Raw genomic sequence first — 17120 nt, forward strand, 5'->3', positions numbered from 1 at the left:
AAATCTCAAACCTCAAGCATCAATTCTCAACACCCAATCCTCAACACTCAGCCCTCTCTCTTCAATCCTACATCCTCAACAGTCAATCCTCAAGCGTCAATCCTCAATACTCAATCCTTAATACCCAATCCTCAATCATCAATCTTCAATCCTCAATACTCAATCTTCAATCCTCAATACTCAATCCTCAATCCTCAATACTCAACCAACAATCCTAAATTCCCAATGCTCAATAGAATATCCTGAATTCTCAGGATTCTATACTCAAACCTCAATCCTCAACCCTCAGCCCTCATTCTCAATGCTCAATCCTCAATCCTCAATATTCAATCCTCAATACTCAGTCTTCAATCCTCAATCCTCAATCCTCAATCCTCAATCCTCAATCCTCAGTCATAAATCCTCAATCTTCAATACTCAATCGTCAATCCTCAGTCCTCAATCCTCAATCCTCAATCCTCGTTCCTCAAACCTCAATCCTCAACCCTCAGTCCTCATTCTCAATTATCAATTCTCAATCCTCAATCCTCAATCCTCAATCCTCAATCTTCAATCCCCAAAAATCAATCTCCAACCCTAGATCCTCAATCCCCAATCCTCAGTCCTTAATCCTCAATCTTCAATCCTCAATCGCCAGTCCTCAATCTTCAATCCTCTACGCTCAATCGTCAATCCTCAAGCCTCAGTCCTCAATCCTCAATCCTCAATCCTCAAACCTCAAACCTCAACCGTCTGTCCTCGTCCTCAATCCTCAACCCTCAATTCTCAATCCTCAATCCTCAATCCTGAATCCTCAATCTTCAATCCTCAATACTCAATCTGCAATCCTGAATCCTCAATCCTCAATCCTCAATACTCATTCTTCAATCCTCAATACCCAATCCTCAATCTTCAACCCTCAGTCCTCAATCATCAATTCTCAATCCTCAATCCTCAATCCTCAGGCCTCAAACATCAATATTCAACCCTCAGTCCTCGTCCTCAATCCACAACCCTCAATCCTCAAACCTCAATCCTCAACCGTCGGTCCTCGTCCTCAATCCTCAACACTCAATCCTCAATCCTCAATCTTCAATCATCAATACTCAATCTTCAATCCTCAATACTCAATCCTCATTCGTCAATCCTCAATCCCCAATCCTCAATCTTCAATGCTCAATCCTCAATCCGCAATCCTCAATCCTCAATACTCAATCTTCAATCCTCAATCGTCAATCTTCAGTCCTCAATACTCAATCTTCAATTCTCAATCTTCAATCCTCAATCCTCAATCCTCAATCCTCAGTACTCAATAATCAATCCTCAATCTTCAATCCTCAATACTCAATCTTCAATCCTCAATCCTCAATCCTCAATCCTCAATCCTCAATCCTCAATCTTCAATCCTCAACCCTCAATACTCAATCTTCAATTCTCAATACTCAATCTGCAACCTTCAATCCTCAATCCTCAATCCTCAATTCTCAATCCTCGATCCTTAATCCTCAGACCTCAAACATCAATATTCAACCCTCAGTCCTCGTCCTCAATCCACAACCCTCAATCCTGAGTCCTCAATATTCAATCATCAATATTCAATCTTCAATCCTCAATCCTCAATCCTCAATCCTCAATCCTCAATCCTCAATCCTCAATCTTCAAACCTCAATCCTCAATCCTCAATACTCAATCCTCAGCCTTCAATCCTCAATACTCAATCTTCAATCCTGAATCCTCAATTCTCAATCCTCAATACTCAACCTTCAATCCTCAATACTCAATCTTCAATCCTCAATCCTCAATCCTCAAACCTCAATCGTCATTATTCAATCCTCAATACCCAATCCTCAATCTTCAACCCTCGGTCCTCAATCATCAATTCTCAATCCCCAATCCTCAATCCTCAGGCCTCAAACATCAATATTCAACCTTCAGTCCTCGTCCTCAATCCACAACCCTCAATCCTCAATCCTCAATCTTCAATCATCAATACTCAATCTTCAATCCTCAATACACAATCCTCAATCGTCAATCCTCAATCCCCAATCCTCAATCTTCAATGCTCAATCCTCAATCCGCAATCCTCAATCCTCAATCCTCAATCTTCAATCCTCAATCGTCAATCTTCAGTCCTCAATACTCAATCTTCAATTCTCAATCTTCAATCCTCAATCCTCAATCCTCAATCCTCAGTACTCAATCCTCAATCCTCAATCTTCAATCCTCAATACTCAATCTTCAATCCTCAATCCTCAATCCTCAATCCTCAATCCTCAATCTTCAAACCTCAATCCTCAATCATCAATACTCAATCCTCAACCTTCAATCCTCAATACTCAATCTTCAATCCTGAATCCTCAATTCTCAACCCTCAATACTCAATCTTCAATCCTCAATACTCAATCTTCAGTCCACAATCCTCAATCCTCAATCCTCAATCGTAATTCTTCAATCCTCAGTACCCAATCCTCAATCTTCAACCCTCAGTCCTCAATCATCAATTCTCAATCCTCAATCCTCAATCCTCAGGCCTCAAACATCAATATACAACCTTCAGTCCTCGTCCTCAATCCACAAACCTCAATCCTCAAACCTCAATCCTCAACCGTCAATCCTCAATCCCCAATCCTCAATCTTCAATGCTCAATCCTCAATCCTCAATCCTCAATCCTCAATCCTCAATCTTCAATCCTCAATCGTCAATCTTCAGTCCTCAATTCTCAATCTTCCATTCTCAATCTTCAATCCTCAATCCTCAATCCTCAATCCTCAGTACTCAATCCTCAATCCTCAATCTTCAATCCTCAATACTCAATCTTGAATCCTCAATCCTCAATCCTCAATCCTCAATCCTCAATGTTCAATTCTCAATTCTCAATCCTCAACCTTCAATCCTCAATACTCAATCTGCAATCCTCAATCCTCAAACCTCAATCCTCAATCCTCATTCTTCAATCCTCAATCCTCAATCCTCAATCCTTAATCTTCAATCCTCAATTCTCAATCCTCAATCTTCAATCCTCAATACTCAATCTGCAATCCTCAATCCTCAAACCTCAATCATCAATCCTCAATCTTCAACACTCAACCCTCAACCATCAATCCTCAATACTCAACCATCAATCCTCAATTCTCAATACTCAATAGAACATCCTGAATTCTGATGGTTCAATACTCAATCCAGAATATTCAATAATCAAATCTCAAACCTCAAGCATCGATTCTCAACACTCAATCCTCAACACTCAGTCCTCTCTCTTCGATCCTACATCCTCAACCCTCAATCCTCAATCCTCAATCCTCAACCATCAATCTTCAATCCTCAATACTCAATCTTCAGCCTCAATACTCAATCCTCAATCCTCAATCCTCAATCCTCAATCATCAATCCTCAATCTTCAATACTCAATACTCAACCGTCAATCCTCAATACTCAACCAACAATGCTAAATTCCCAATGCTCAATAGAATATCCTGAATTCTCAGGATTCTATACTCAAACCTCAATCCTCAAGCCTCAGCCCTCATTCTCAATCCTCAATCCTCAATACTCAATATTCAATCCCCAATACACAGCCTTCAATCGTCAATCCCCAATCCTCAATCCTCAATCCTCAATCCTCTGTCATAAATCCTCAATCTTCAATCCTCAATCGTCAATCCTCAGTCCTCAATCCTCAATCCTCAATCCTCGTTCCTCAAACCTCAATCCTCAACCCTCAGTCCTCATTCTCAATTATCAATTCTCAATCCTCAATCCTCAATCCTCAATCCTCAATCTTCAATCCCCAAAAATCAATCTCCAACCCTAGATCCTCAATCCCCAATCCTCAGTCCTTAATCCTCAATCTTCAATCCTCAATCGCCAGTCCTCAATCTTCAATCCTCTACGCTCAATCGTCAATCCTCAAGCCTCAGTCCTCAATCCTCAATCCTCAATCCTCAAACCTCAAACCTCAACCGTCTGTCCTCGTCCTCAATCCTCAACCCTCAATTCTCAATCCTCAATCCTCAATCCTGAATCCTCAATCTTCAATCCTCAATACTCAATCTGCAATCCTGAATCCTCAATCCTCAATCCTCAATACTCATTCTTCAATCCTCAATACCCAATCCTCAATCTTCAACCCTCAGTCCTCAATCATCAATTCTCAATCCTCAATCCTCAATCCTCAATCCTCAGTCATAAATCCTCAATCTTCAATACTCAATCGTCAATCCTCAGTCCTCAATCCTCAATCCTCAATCCTCGTTCCTCAAACCTCAATCCTCAACCCTCAGTCCTCATTCTCAATTATCAATTCTCAATCCTCAATCCTCAATCCTCAATCCTCAATCTTCAATCCCCAAAAATCAATCTCCAACCCTAGATCCTCAATCCCCAATCCTCAGTCCTTAATCCTCAATCTTCAATCCTCAATCGCCAGTCCTCAATCTTCAATCCTCTACGCTCAATCGTCAATCCTCAAGCCTCAGTCCTCAATCCTCAATCCTCAATCCTCAAACCTCAAACCTCAACCGTCTGTCCTCGTCCTCAATCCTCAACCCTCAATTCTCAATCCTCAATCCTCAATCCTGAATCCTCAATCTTCAATCCTCAATACTCAATCTGCAATCCTGAATCCTCAATCCTCAATCCTCAATACTCATTCTTCAATCCTCAATACCCAATCCTCAATCTTCAACCCTCAGTCCTCAATCATCAATTCTCAATCCTCAATCCTCAATCCTCAGGCCTCAAACATCAATATTCAACCCTCAGTCCTCGTCCTCAATCCACAACCCTCAATCCTCAAACCTCAATCCTCAACCGTCGGTCCTCGTCCTCAATCCTCAACACTCAATCCTCAATCCTCAATCTTCAATCATCAATACTCAATCTTCAATCCTCAATACTCAATCCTCATTCGTCAATCCTCAATCCCCAATCCTCAATCTTCAATGCTCAATCCTCAATCCGCAATCCTCAATCCTCAATACTCAATCTTCAATCCTCAATCGTCAATCTTCAGTCCTCAATACTCAATCTTCAATTCTCAATCTTCAATCCTCAATCCTCAATCCTCAATCCTCAGTACTCAATAATCAATCCTCAATCTTCAATCCTCAATACTCAATCTTCAATCCTCAATCCTCAATCCTCAATCCTCAATCCTCAATCCTCAATCTTCAATCCTCAACCCTCAATACTCAATCTTCAATTCTCAATACTCAATCTGCAACCTTCAATCCTCAATCCTCAATCCTCAATTCTCAATCCTCGATCCTTAATCCTCAGACCTCAAACATCAATATTCAACGCTCAGTCCTCGTCCTCAATCCACAACCCTCAATCCTGAGTCCTCAATATTCAATCATCAATATTCAATCTTCAATCCTCAATCCTCAATCCTCAATCCTCAATCCTCAATCCTCAATCCTCAATCTTCAAACCTCAATCCTCAATCCTCAATACTCAATCCTCAGCCTTCAATCCTCAATACTCAATCTTCAATCCTGAATCCTCAATTCTCAATCCTCAATACTCAATCTTCAATCCTCAATACTCAATCTTCAATCCTCAATCCTCAATCCTCAAACCTCAATCGTCATTATTCAATCCTCAATACCCAATCCTCAATCTTCAACCCTCGGTCCTCAATCATCAATTCTCAATCCCCAATCCTCAATCCTCAGGCCTCAAACATCAATATTCAACCTTCAGTCCTCGTCCTCAATCCACAACCCTCAATCCTCAATCCTCAATCTTCAATCATCAATACTCAATCTTCAATCCTCAATACACAATCCTCAATCGTCAATCCTCAATCCCCAATCCTCAATCTTCAATGCTCAATCCTCAATCCGCAATCCTCAATCCTCAATCCTCAATCTTCAATCCTCAATCGTCAATCTTCAGTCCTCAATACTCAATCTTCAATTCTCAATCTTCAATCCTCAATCCTCAATCCTCAATCCTCAGTACTCAATCCTCAATCCTCAATCTTCAATCCTCAATACTCAATCTTCAATCCTCAATCCTCAATCCTCAATCCTCAATCCTCAATCTTCAAACCTCAATCCTCAATCATCAATACTCAATCCTCAACCTTCAATCCTCAATACTCAATCTTCAATCCTGAATCCTCAATTCTCAACCCTCAATACTCAATCTTCAATCCTCAATACTCAATCTTCAGTCCACAATCCTCAATCCTCAATCCTCAATCGTAATTCTTCAATCCTCAGTACCCAATCCTCAATCTTCAACCCTCAGTCCTCAATCATCAATTCTCAATCCTCAATCCTCAATCCTCAGGCCTCAAACATCAATATACAACCTTCAGTCCTCGTCCTCAATCCACAAACCTCAATCCTCAAACCTCAATCCTCAACCGTCAATCCTCAATCCCCAATCCTCAATCTTCAATGCTCAATCCTCAATCCTCAATCCTCAATCCTCAATCCTCAATCTTCAATCCTCAATCGTCAATCTTCAGTCCTCAATTCTCAATCTTCCATTCTCAATCTTCAATCCTCAATCCTCAATCCTCAATCCTCAGTACTCAATCCTCAATCCTCAATCTTCAATCCTCAATACTCAATCTTGAATCCTCAATCCTCAATCCTCAATCCTCAATCCTCAATGTTCAATTCTCAATTCTCAATCCTCAACCTTCAATCCTCAATACTCAATCTGCAATCCTCAATCCTCAAACCTCAATCCTCAATCCTCATTCTTCAATCCTCAATCCTCAATCCTCAATCCTTAATCTTCAATCCTCAATTCTCAATCCTCAATCTTCAATCCTCAATACTCAATCTGCAATCCTCAATCCTCAAACCTCAATCATCAATCCTCAATCTTCAACACTCAACCCTCAACCATCAATCCTCAATACTCAACCATCAATCCTCAATTCTCAATACTCAATAGAACATCCTGAATTCTGATGGTTCAATACTCAATCCAGAATATTCAATAATCAAATCTCAAACCTCAAGCATCGATTCTCAACACTCAATCCTCAACACTCAGTCCTCTCTCTTCGATCCTACATCCTCAACCCTCAATCCTCAATCCTCAATCCTCTGTCATAAATCCTCAATCTTCAATCCTCAATCGTCAATCCTCAGTCCTCAATCCTCAATCCTCAATCCTCGTTCCTCAAACCTCAATCCTCAACCCTCAGTCCTCATCCTCAATTCTCAATTCTCAATACTCAATCCTCAATCCTCAATCTTCAATCCCCAAAAATCAATCTCCAATCCTAGATCCTCAATCCCCAATCCTCAGTCCTTAATCCTCAATCTTCAATCCTCAATCCTCAATCCTCATTCTTCAATCCTCAATCACCTATCCTCAATCTTCAATCCCCAATCCTCAATCCTCAAACCTCAATCCTCAATCCTCAGTCCTCAAACATCAATCCTGAATCCTCAATCCTGAATCCTCAATCCTCAATCCTCAATCCTCAATCTTCAATCCTCAATACTCAATCTGCAATCCTCAATCCTCAATCCTCAATCCTCAATCCTCATTCTTCTATCATCAATACCCAATCCTCAATCTCCAATCCTCAATCCTCAATCCTCAATTCTCAATCCTCAACCCTCAATACGCAGACCTCAAACATCAATATTCAACCCTCAGTCCCCGTCCTCAATCCACAACCCTCAATCCTCAATCCTCAATCTTCAATCATCAATATTCAATCTTCAATCCTCAATCCTCATTACTCAATCCTCAATCCTCAATCCTCAATCTTCAATCCTCAATCCTGAATCCTCAATCCTCAATCCTCAATCTTCAATCCTCAATACTCAATCTTCAATCCCCAATCCTCAATTCTCAATCCTCAATCCTCAATGTTCAATCCTCAATCCTCAATGTTCAATCCTCAATACCCAATCCTCAATCTTCAATCCTCAATCCTCAATCCTCAATCCTCAATCCACAATCCTCAATCCTCAATCCTCAGTCCTCAAACCTCAATCCTGAATCCTCAATCCTGAATCCTCAATCTTCAGCCCTCAGTCCACAACAATCAGTTGTCAATCCTCAATCCTCCATAGAATATCATCAATTCACAGTTTTCAATACTCAATACTCAATCTGCAATCTTCAGATCTCTATCCACAAGCATCAATCCTCATCACTCAGCCCTCAACACTCAGTCGCCAATCCTCATTATTCAATCCTCAATCCTCAATCCTCAATCCACAATCCTAAACCTTCAATCCTCAATACTCAATCTTCAATCCTCAATCCTCAACTCTCAATCCTCAATCCTCAATCCTCAATCCTCAATATTCAATCCTCAATACTCAACCTTCAATCATCAATCCTCAATCCTCAATCCTCAGTCCTCAATCCTCAGTCATCAATCCTCAATCTTCAATACTCAATCCTCAATCCTCAAGACTCAGTCCTCAATCCTCAATCCTCAACCCTCAACCCTCAATGCTCAACCGTCAGTCCTCGTCCTCAATCCTCAACCCTCAATCCTCAATCTTCAATCTTCAATCATCAATACTCAATCTTCAATCCTCAATACTCAATCCTCAATCGTCAATCCTCAATCCCCAATCCTCAATCTTCAATGCTCAATCCTCAATCCGCAATCCTCAATCCTCAATACTCAATCTTCAATCCTCAATCGTCAATCTTCAGTCCTCAATACTCAATCTTCAATTCTCAATCTTCAATCCTCAATCCTCAATCCTCAACCCTCAGTACTCAATAATCTATCCTCAATCTTCAATCCTCAATACTCAATCTTCAATCCTCAATCCTCACTCCTCAATCCTCAATCCTCAATCTTCAATCCTCAATCCTCAATACTCAATCTTCAATCCTCAATACTCAATCTTCAATCCTCAATCCTCAAACCTCAATCCTAAATCCTCATTCTTCAACCCTCAATACCCAATCCTCAATCTTCAATCCTCAATCCTCAATCCTCGATTCTCAATCCACAATCCTTAATCCTCAGACCTCAAACATCAATATTCAACCCTCAGTCCTCGTCCTCAATCCACAACCCTCAATCCTCAGTCCTCAATATTCAATCATCAATATTCAAACATCAATCCTCAATCCTCAATCCTCAATCCTCAATCCTCAATCCTCAATCTTCAAACCTCAATCCTCAATCCTCAATACTCAATCCTCAACCTTCAATCCTCAATACTCAATCTTCAATCCTGAATCCTCAATTCTCAATCCTCAATACACAATCTTTACTCCTCTATACTCAATCTTCAATCCTCAATCCTCAATCCTCAATCCTCAATCGTCATTCTTCAATCCTCAATACCCAATCCTCAATCTTCAACCGTCAGTCCTCAATCATCAATTCTCAATCCTCAATCCTCAATCCTCAGGCCTCAAACATAAATATTCAACCTTCAGTCCTCGTCCTCAATCCCCAACACTCAATCCTCAAACCTCAATCCTCAACCGTCAGTCCTCGTCCTCAATCCTCAACCCTCAATCCTCAATCCTCAATCCTCAACCTTCAATCATCAATAATCAATCTCAAATCCTACATCCTCAATCCCCGATCCTCAATCCTTAATCCTCAATCTTCAATCCTCAATCGCCAGTCCTCAATCTTCAATCCTCAATGCTCAATCCTCAATCCTCAAGCCTCAATCCTCAATCCTCAGTTATCAATCCTCAAACCTCAATCCTCAACCTTCAGTCCTCGTCCTCAATCCTCAACCCTCAATACTCAATATTCAATCCTCAATACACAATCTTCAATCATCAATCCTCAATCCTCAATCCTCAGTCCTCAATCCTCAGTCATCAATCCTCAATCTTCAATACTCAATCCTCAATCCTCAAGCCTCAGTCCTCAATCCTTAATCCTCAACCCTCAAACCTCAATGATCAACCAACAATGCTAAATTCCCAATGCTCAATAGAATATCCTGAATTCTCAGGATTCTATACTCAATCCTCAATATTCAACACTCAACCCTCAACCATCAATCCTCAATACTCAACCATCAATCCTCAATTCTCAATACTCAATAGAACATCCTGAATTCTGATGGTTCATTACTCAATCCAGAATATTCAATAATCAAATCTGAAACCTCAAGCATCAATTCTCAACACTCAATCCTCAACACTCAGTCCTCTCTCTTCAATCCTACATCCTCAACCCTCAATCCTCAAGCGTCAATCCTCAATACTCAATCTTCAATCCTCAATACTCAATCTTCAATCCTCAATACTCAATCCTCAATCATCAATCCTCAACCAACAATGCTAAATTCCCAATGCTCAGTAGAATATCCTGAATTCTCAGGATTCTATACTCAAACCTCAATCCTCAACCCTCAGCCCTCATTCTCAATCCTCAATCCTCTATCCTCAATATTCAATCCCCAATACACAGTCTTCAATCGTCAATCCCCAATCCTCAATCCTCAATCCTCAATCCTCTGTCATAAATCCTCAATCTTCAATCCTCAACCGTCAATCCTCAGTCCTCAATCCTGAATCCTCAATCCTCGTTCCTCATCCTCAATTCTCAATTCTCAATACTCAATCCTCAATCCTCAATCTTCAATCCCCAAAAATCAATCTCCAATCCTAGATCCTCAATCCCCAATCCTCAGTCCTTAATCCTCAATCTTCAATCCTCAATCCTCATTCTTCAATCCTCAATACCCAATCCTCAATCTTCAATCCCCAATCCTCAATCCTCAATCCTCAATCCTCAATCCTCAGACCTCAAACATCCATCTTGAATCCTCAATCCTGAATCCTCAATCCTCAATCCTGAATCCTCAATCTTCAATCCTCAATACTCAATCTGCAATCCTCAATCCTCAATCCTCAATCCTCAATCGTCATTCTTCAATCCTCAATACCCAATCCTCAATCTTCAACCCTCAGTCCTCAATCATCAATTCTCAATCCTCAATCCTCAATCCTCAGGCCTCAAACATAAATATTCAACCTTCAGTGCTCGCCCTCAATCCACAACACTCAATCATCAAACCTCAATCCTCAACCGTCAGTCCTCGTCCTCAATCCTCAACCCTCAATCCTCAATCCTCCATCCTCAATCCTCATCCCTCAATATTCTATCCTCAATACTCAATCTTCAATCATCAATCCTCAATCCTCAGTCCTCGTTCCTCAAACCTCAATCCTCAACCCTCAGTCGTCATCCTCAATTCTCAATTCTCAATCCTCAATCTTCAATCCTCAACCCCCAACCTTCAATCATCAATAATCAATCTCAAATCCTACATACTCAATCCCCGATCCTCAATCCTTAATCCTCAATCTTCAATCCTCAATCGCCAGTCCTCAATCTTCAATCCTCAATGCTCAATCCTCAATCCTCAAGCCTCAGTCTTCAATCCTCAATTATCAATCCGCAAACCTCAATCCTCAACCTTCAGTTCTCGTCCTCAATCCTCAACACTCAATACTCAATTCTCAATTTTCAATCATCAATAATCAATCTTCAACCCTCAATCATCAATACTCAATCCTCAATCCTCAATCCTTGATCCTCAATCCTCAATCATCAATCCTCAATCTTCAATACTCAATCCTCAACCCTCAATCCTCAATACTCTACCAACAATGCTAAATTCCCAATGCTCAATAGAATATCCTGAATTCTCAGGATTCTATACTCAATCCTCAATATTCAACACTCAACCCTCAACCATCAATCCTCAATACTCAACCATCAATCCTCAATTCTCAATACTCAATAGAACATCCTGAATTCTGATGGTTCATTACTCAATCCAGGATATTCAATAATCAAATCTCAAACCTCAAGCATCAATTCTCAACACTCAATCCTCAACACTCAGTCCTCTCTCTTCAATCCTACATCCTCAACCCTCAATCCTCAAGCGTCAATCCTCAATACTCAATCCTCAATCCTCAATCCTCAATCATCAATCTTCAATCCTCAATACTCAATCTTCAATCCTCGTTCCTCAAACCTCAATCCTCAACCCTCAGTCCTCATCCTCAATTCTCAATTCTCAATCCTCAATCCTCAATCCTCAATCTTCAATACCCAAATATCAATCTCCAATCCTAGATCCTCAATCCCCAATCCTCAGTCCTTAATCCTCAATCTTCAATCCTCAATCCTCAATCCTCAATCTTCAATCCCCAATCCTCAATCCTCAATCCTCAATCCTCAATCCTCAGTCCTCAAACATCAATCCTGAATCCTCAATCCTGAATCCTCAATCCTCAATCCTCAATCCTCAATCTTCAATCCTCAATACTCAATCTGCAATCCTCAATCCTCAATCCTCAATCCTCAATACTCATTCTGATATCCTCAATACCCAATCCTCAATCTCCAATCCTCATTCTTCAATCCTAAATACCCATTCCTCAATCTTCAACTCTCAATCCTCAATCCTCAATCCTCAGGCCTCAAACATCAATATTCAACCCTCAGTCCTCGTCCTCAATCCACAACCCTCAATCCTCAGTCCTCAATATTCAATCATCAATACTCAATCTTCAATCCTCAATCATCAATCATCAATCCTCAATCTTCAATCCTCAATCCTCAATCCTCAATCCTCAATCCTCAATCTTCAATCCACAATCCTCAATACTCAATCTTCAATCCTCAATACTCAATCTGCAATCCTCAATCCTCAAACCTCAATCCTCAATCCTCATTCTTCAACCCTCAATACCCAATCCTCAATCTTCAATCCTCAATCCTCAATCCTCAATTCTCAATCCTCAATCCTTAATCCTCAGACATCAAACATCAATATTCAACCCTCAGTCCTCGTCCTCAATCCACAACCCTCAATCCTCAGTCCTCAATATTCAATCATCAATACTCAGTCTTCAATCCTCAATCATCAATCATCAATCCTCAATCCTCAATCCTCAATCTTCAAACCTCAATCCTCAATCCTCAATACTCAGTCCTCAACCTTCAATCCTCAATACTCAATCTTCAATCCTGAATCCTCAATTCTCAATCCTCAATACTCAACCTTCAATCCTCAATACTCAATCTTCAATCCTCAATCCTCAATCCTCAAACCTCAATCGTCATTCTTCAATCCTCAATACCCAATCCTCAATCTCCAACCCTCAGTCCTCAATCATCAATTCTCAATCCTCAATCCTCAATCCTCAGGCCTCAAACATCAATATTCAACCTTCAGTCCTCGTCCTCAATCCACAACCTTCATTCCTCAAACCTCAATAGTCAACCGTCAGTCCTCGTCCTCAATCCTCAACCCTCAATCCTCAATCCTCAATCTTCAATCATCAATACTCAATCTTCAGTCCTCAATACTCAATCTTCAATTCTCAATCTTCAATCCTCAATCCTCAATCCTCAAACCTCATCCTCAATCCTCAATCTTCAATCATCAATACTCAATCTTCAATCCTCAATACTCAATCCTCAATCGTCAATCTTCAGTCCTCAATACTCAATCTTCAATTCTCAATCTTCAATCCTCAATCCTCAATCCTCAATTCTCAGTATTCAATCCTCAATCCTCAATCTTCAATCCTCAATACTCAGTCTTCAATCCTCAATCCTCAATCCTCAATCCTCAATCCTCAATCATCAATCCTCAATTCTCAATCCTCAATCTTCAATCCTCAATACTCAATCTGCAATCCTCAATCCTCAAACCTCAATCCTCAATCCTCATTCTTCAATCCTCAATCCTCAATCCTCAATCTTCAATCCTCAATACTCAATCTGCAATCCTCAATCCTCAATCCTCAATCCTCAATCCTCATTCTTCAATCCTAAATACCCATTCCTCAATCTTCAACTCTCAATCCTCAATCCTCAATCCTCAGGCCACAAACATCAATATTCAACCCTCAGTCCTCGTCCTCAATCCACAACCCTCAATCCTCAATCCTCAATCTTCAATCATCAATATTCAATCTTTAATCCTCAATCCTCAATCCTCAATCCTCAGTCTTCAACGCTCAATCCTCAATCCTCAATCCTCAATCCTCAATCTTCAATCCTCAATACTCAATCTTCAATCCCCAATCCTCAATTCTCAACACTCAGTCCTCAATCTTCAATCCTCAATCCTCAATCCTCAATCCACAATTCTCAACCTTCAATCCTGAATACTCAATCTTCAATCCTCAATCCTCAATCCTCAATCCTCAGTCCTCAATATTCAATCCTCAATACTGAATCTTCCATCATCAATCCTCAATCATCAATCCTCAGTCCTCAATCCTCAGTCATCAATCCCCAAAAATCAATCTCCAATCCTAGACCCTCAATCCCCAACCCTCAGTCCTTAGTCCTCAATCTTCAATCCTCAATCCTCAGTCTTCAACGCTCATTCCTCAATCCTCAATCGTCAATCCTCAATCTTCAATCCTCAATCCTCAATCCTCAATCCTCAATACTCATTCTTCAATCCTCAATACCCAATCCTCAATCCTCAACCTTCAGTCCTCGTCCTCAATCCTAAACCCTCAAACCTCAATCCTCAATCTTCAATCATCAATAATCAATCCTCAATCTTCAACCCTCAGTCCTCAATCATCAATTCTCAATCCTCAATCCTCAATACACAGACCTCAAACATCAATATTCAACCCTCAGTCCTCGTCCTCAATCCATAACCCTCAATCCTGAGTCCTCAATATTCAATCATCAATACTCAATCTTCAATCCTCAATCATCAATCATCAATCCTCAATCTTCAATCCTCAATCCTCAATCCTCAATCCTCAATCCTCAATCATCAATCCACAATCCTCAATACTCAATCTTCAATCCTCAATACTCAATCTGCAATCCTCAATCCTCAAACCTCAATCCTCAATCCTCATTCTTCAACCCTCAATACCCAATCCTCAATCTTCAATCCTCAATCCTCAATCCTCAATTCTCAATCCTCAATCCTTAATCCTCAGACATCAAACATCAATATTCGACCCTCAGTCCTCGTCCTCAATCCACAACCCTCAATCCTCAGTCCTCAATATTCAATCATCAATACTCAATCTTCAATCCTCAATCATCAATCATCAATCCTCAATCCTCAATCCTCAATCTTCAAACCTCAATCCTCAATCCTCAATACTCAGTCCTCAACCTTCAATCCTCAATACTCAATCTTCAATCCTGAATCCTCAATTCTCAATCCTCAATACTCAATCTTCAATCCTCAATACTCAATCTTCAATCCTCAATCCTCAATCCTCAAACCTCAATCGTCATTCTTCAATCCTCAATACCCAATCCTCAATCTTCAACCCTCAGTCCTCAATCATCAATTCTCAATCCTCAATCCTCAATCCTCAGGCCTCAAACATCAATATTCAACCTTCAGTCCTCGTCCTCAATCCACAACCTTCAATCCTCAAACCTCAATCCTCAACCGTCAGTCCTCGTCCTCAATCCTCAACCCTCAATCCTCAATCCTCAATCTTCAATCATCAATACTCAATCTTCAATCCTCAATACTCAATCCTCAATCGTCAATCTTCAGTCCTCAATACTCAATCTTCAATTCTCAATCTTCAATCCTCAATCCTCAACCCTCATCCTCAATCCTCAATCTTCAATCATCAATACTCAATCTTCAATCCTCAATACTCAATCCTCAATCGTCAATCTTCAGTCCTCAATACTCAATCTTCAATTCTCAATCTTCAATCCTCAATCCTCAATCCTCAATTCTCAGTATTCAATCCTCAATCCTCAATCTTCAATCCTCAATACTCAATCTTCAATCCTCAATCCTCAATCCTCAGTCCTCAATCCTCAATCATCAATCCTCAATTCTCAATCCTCAATCTTCAATCCTCAATACTCAATCTGCAATCCTCAATCCTCAAAGCTCAATCCTCAATCCTCATTCTTCAATCCTCAATCCTCAATCCTCAATCTTCAATCCTCAATACTCAATCTGCAATCCTCAATCCTCAATCCTCAATCCTCAATCCTCATTCTTCAATCCTAAATACCCATTCCTCAATCTTCAACTCTCAATCCTCAATCCTCAATCCTCAGGCCTCAAACATCAATATTCAACCCTCAGTCCTCGTCCTCAATCCACAACCCTCAATCCTCAATTCTCAATCTTCAATCATCAATATTCAATCTTTAATCCTCAATCCTCAATCCTCAATCCTCAGTCTTCAACGCTCAATCCTCAATCCTCAATCCTCAATCCTCAATCTTCAATCCTCAATACTCAATCTTCAATCCCCAATCCTCAATTCTCAACACTCAGTCCTCAATCTTCAATCCTCAATCCTCAATCCTCAATCCACAATTCTCAACCTTCAATCCTGAATACTCAATCTTCAATCCTCAATCCTCAATCCTCAATCCTCAGTCCTCAATATTCAATCCTCAATACTGAATCTTCCATCATCAGTCCTCAATCATCAATCCTCAGTCCTCAATCCTCAGTCATCAATCCCCAAAAATCAATCTCCAATCCTAGACCCTCAATCCCCAACCCTCAGTCCTTGGTCCTCAATCTTCAATCCTCAATCGCCAGTCCTCAATCTTCAATCCTCTATGCTCAATCGTCAATCCTCAAGCCTCAGTCCTCAATCCTCAATCCTCAATCCTCAATCCTCAATCCTCAACCGTCAGTCCTCGTCCTCAATCCTCAACCCTCTATCCTCAAACCTCAATCCTCAACCGTCAGTCCCCGTCCTCAATCCTCAACCCTCAATCCTCTATCCTCAATCTTCAATCATCAATACTCAATCTTCAATCCTCAATCCTCAATACTCAATCTTCAATCCTCAATACTCAATCTTCAATCCTCAATCCTCAAACCTCAATCCTAAATCCTCATTCTTCAACCCTCAATACCCAATCCTCAATCTTCAATCCTCAATCCTCAATCCTCAATTCTCAATCCACAATCCTTAATCCTCAGACCTCAAACATCAATATTCAACCCTCAGTCCTCGTCCTCAATCCACAACACTCAATCCTCAGTCCTCAATATTCAATCATCAATATTCAAACATCAATCCTCAATCCTCAATCCTCAATCCTCAATCCTCAATCCTCAATCTTCAAACCTCAATCCTCAATCCTCAATACTCAATCCTCAAACTTCAATCCTCAATACTCAATCTTCAATCCTGAATCCTCAATTCTCAATCC

The sequence above is a fragment of the Calliopsis andreniformis genome, chromosome 10, assembly GCF_051401765.1.
Source record: "Calliopsis andreniformis isolate RMS-2024a chromosome 10, iyCalAndr_principal, whole genome shotgun sequence".
Classification (NCBI taxonomy): Eukaryota; Metazoa; Arthropoda; class Insecta; order Hymenoptera; family Andrenidae; genus Calliopsis; species Calliopsis andreniformis.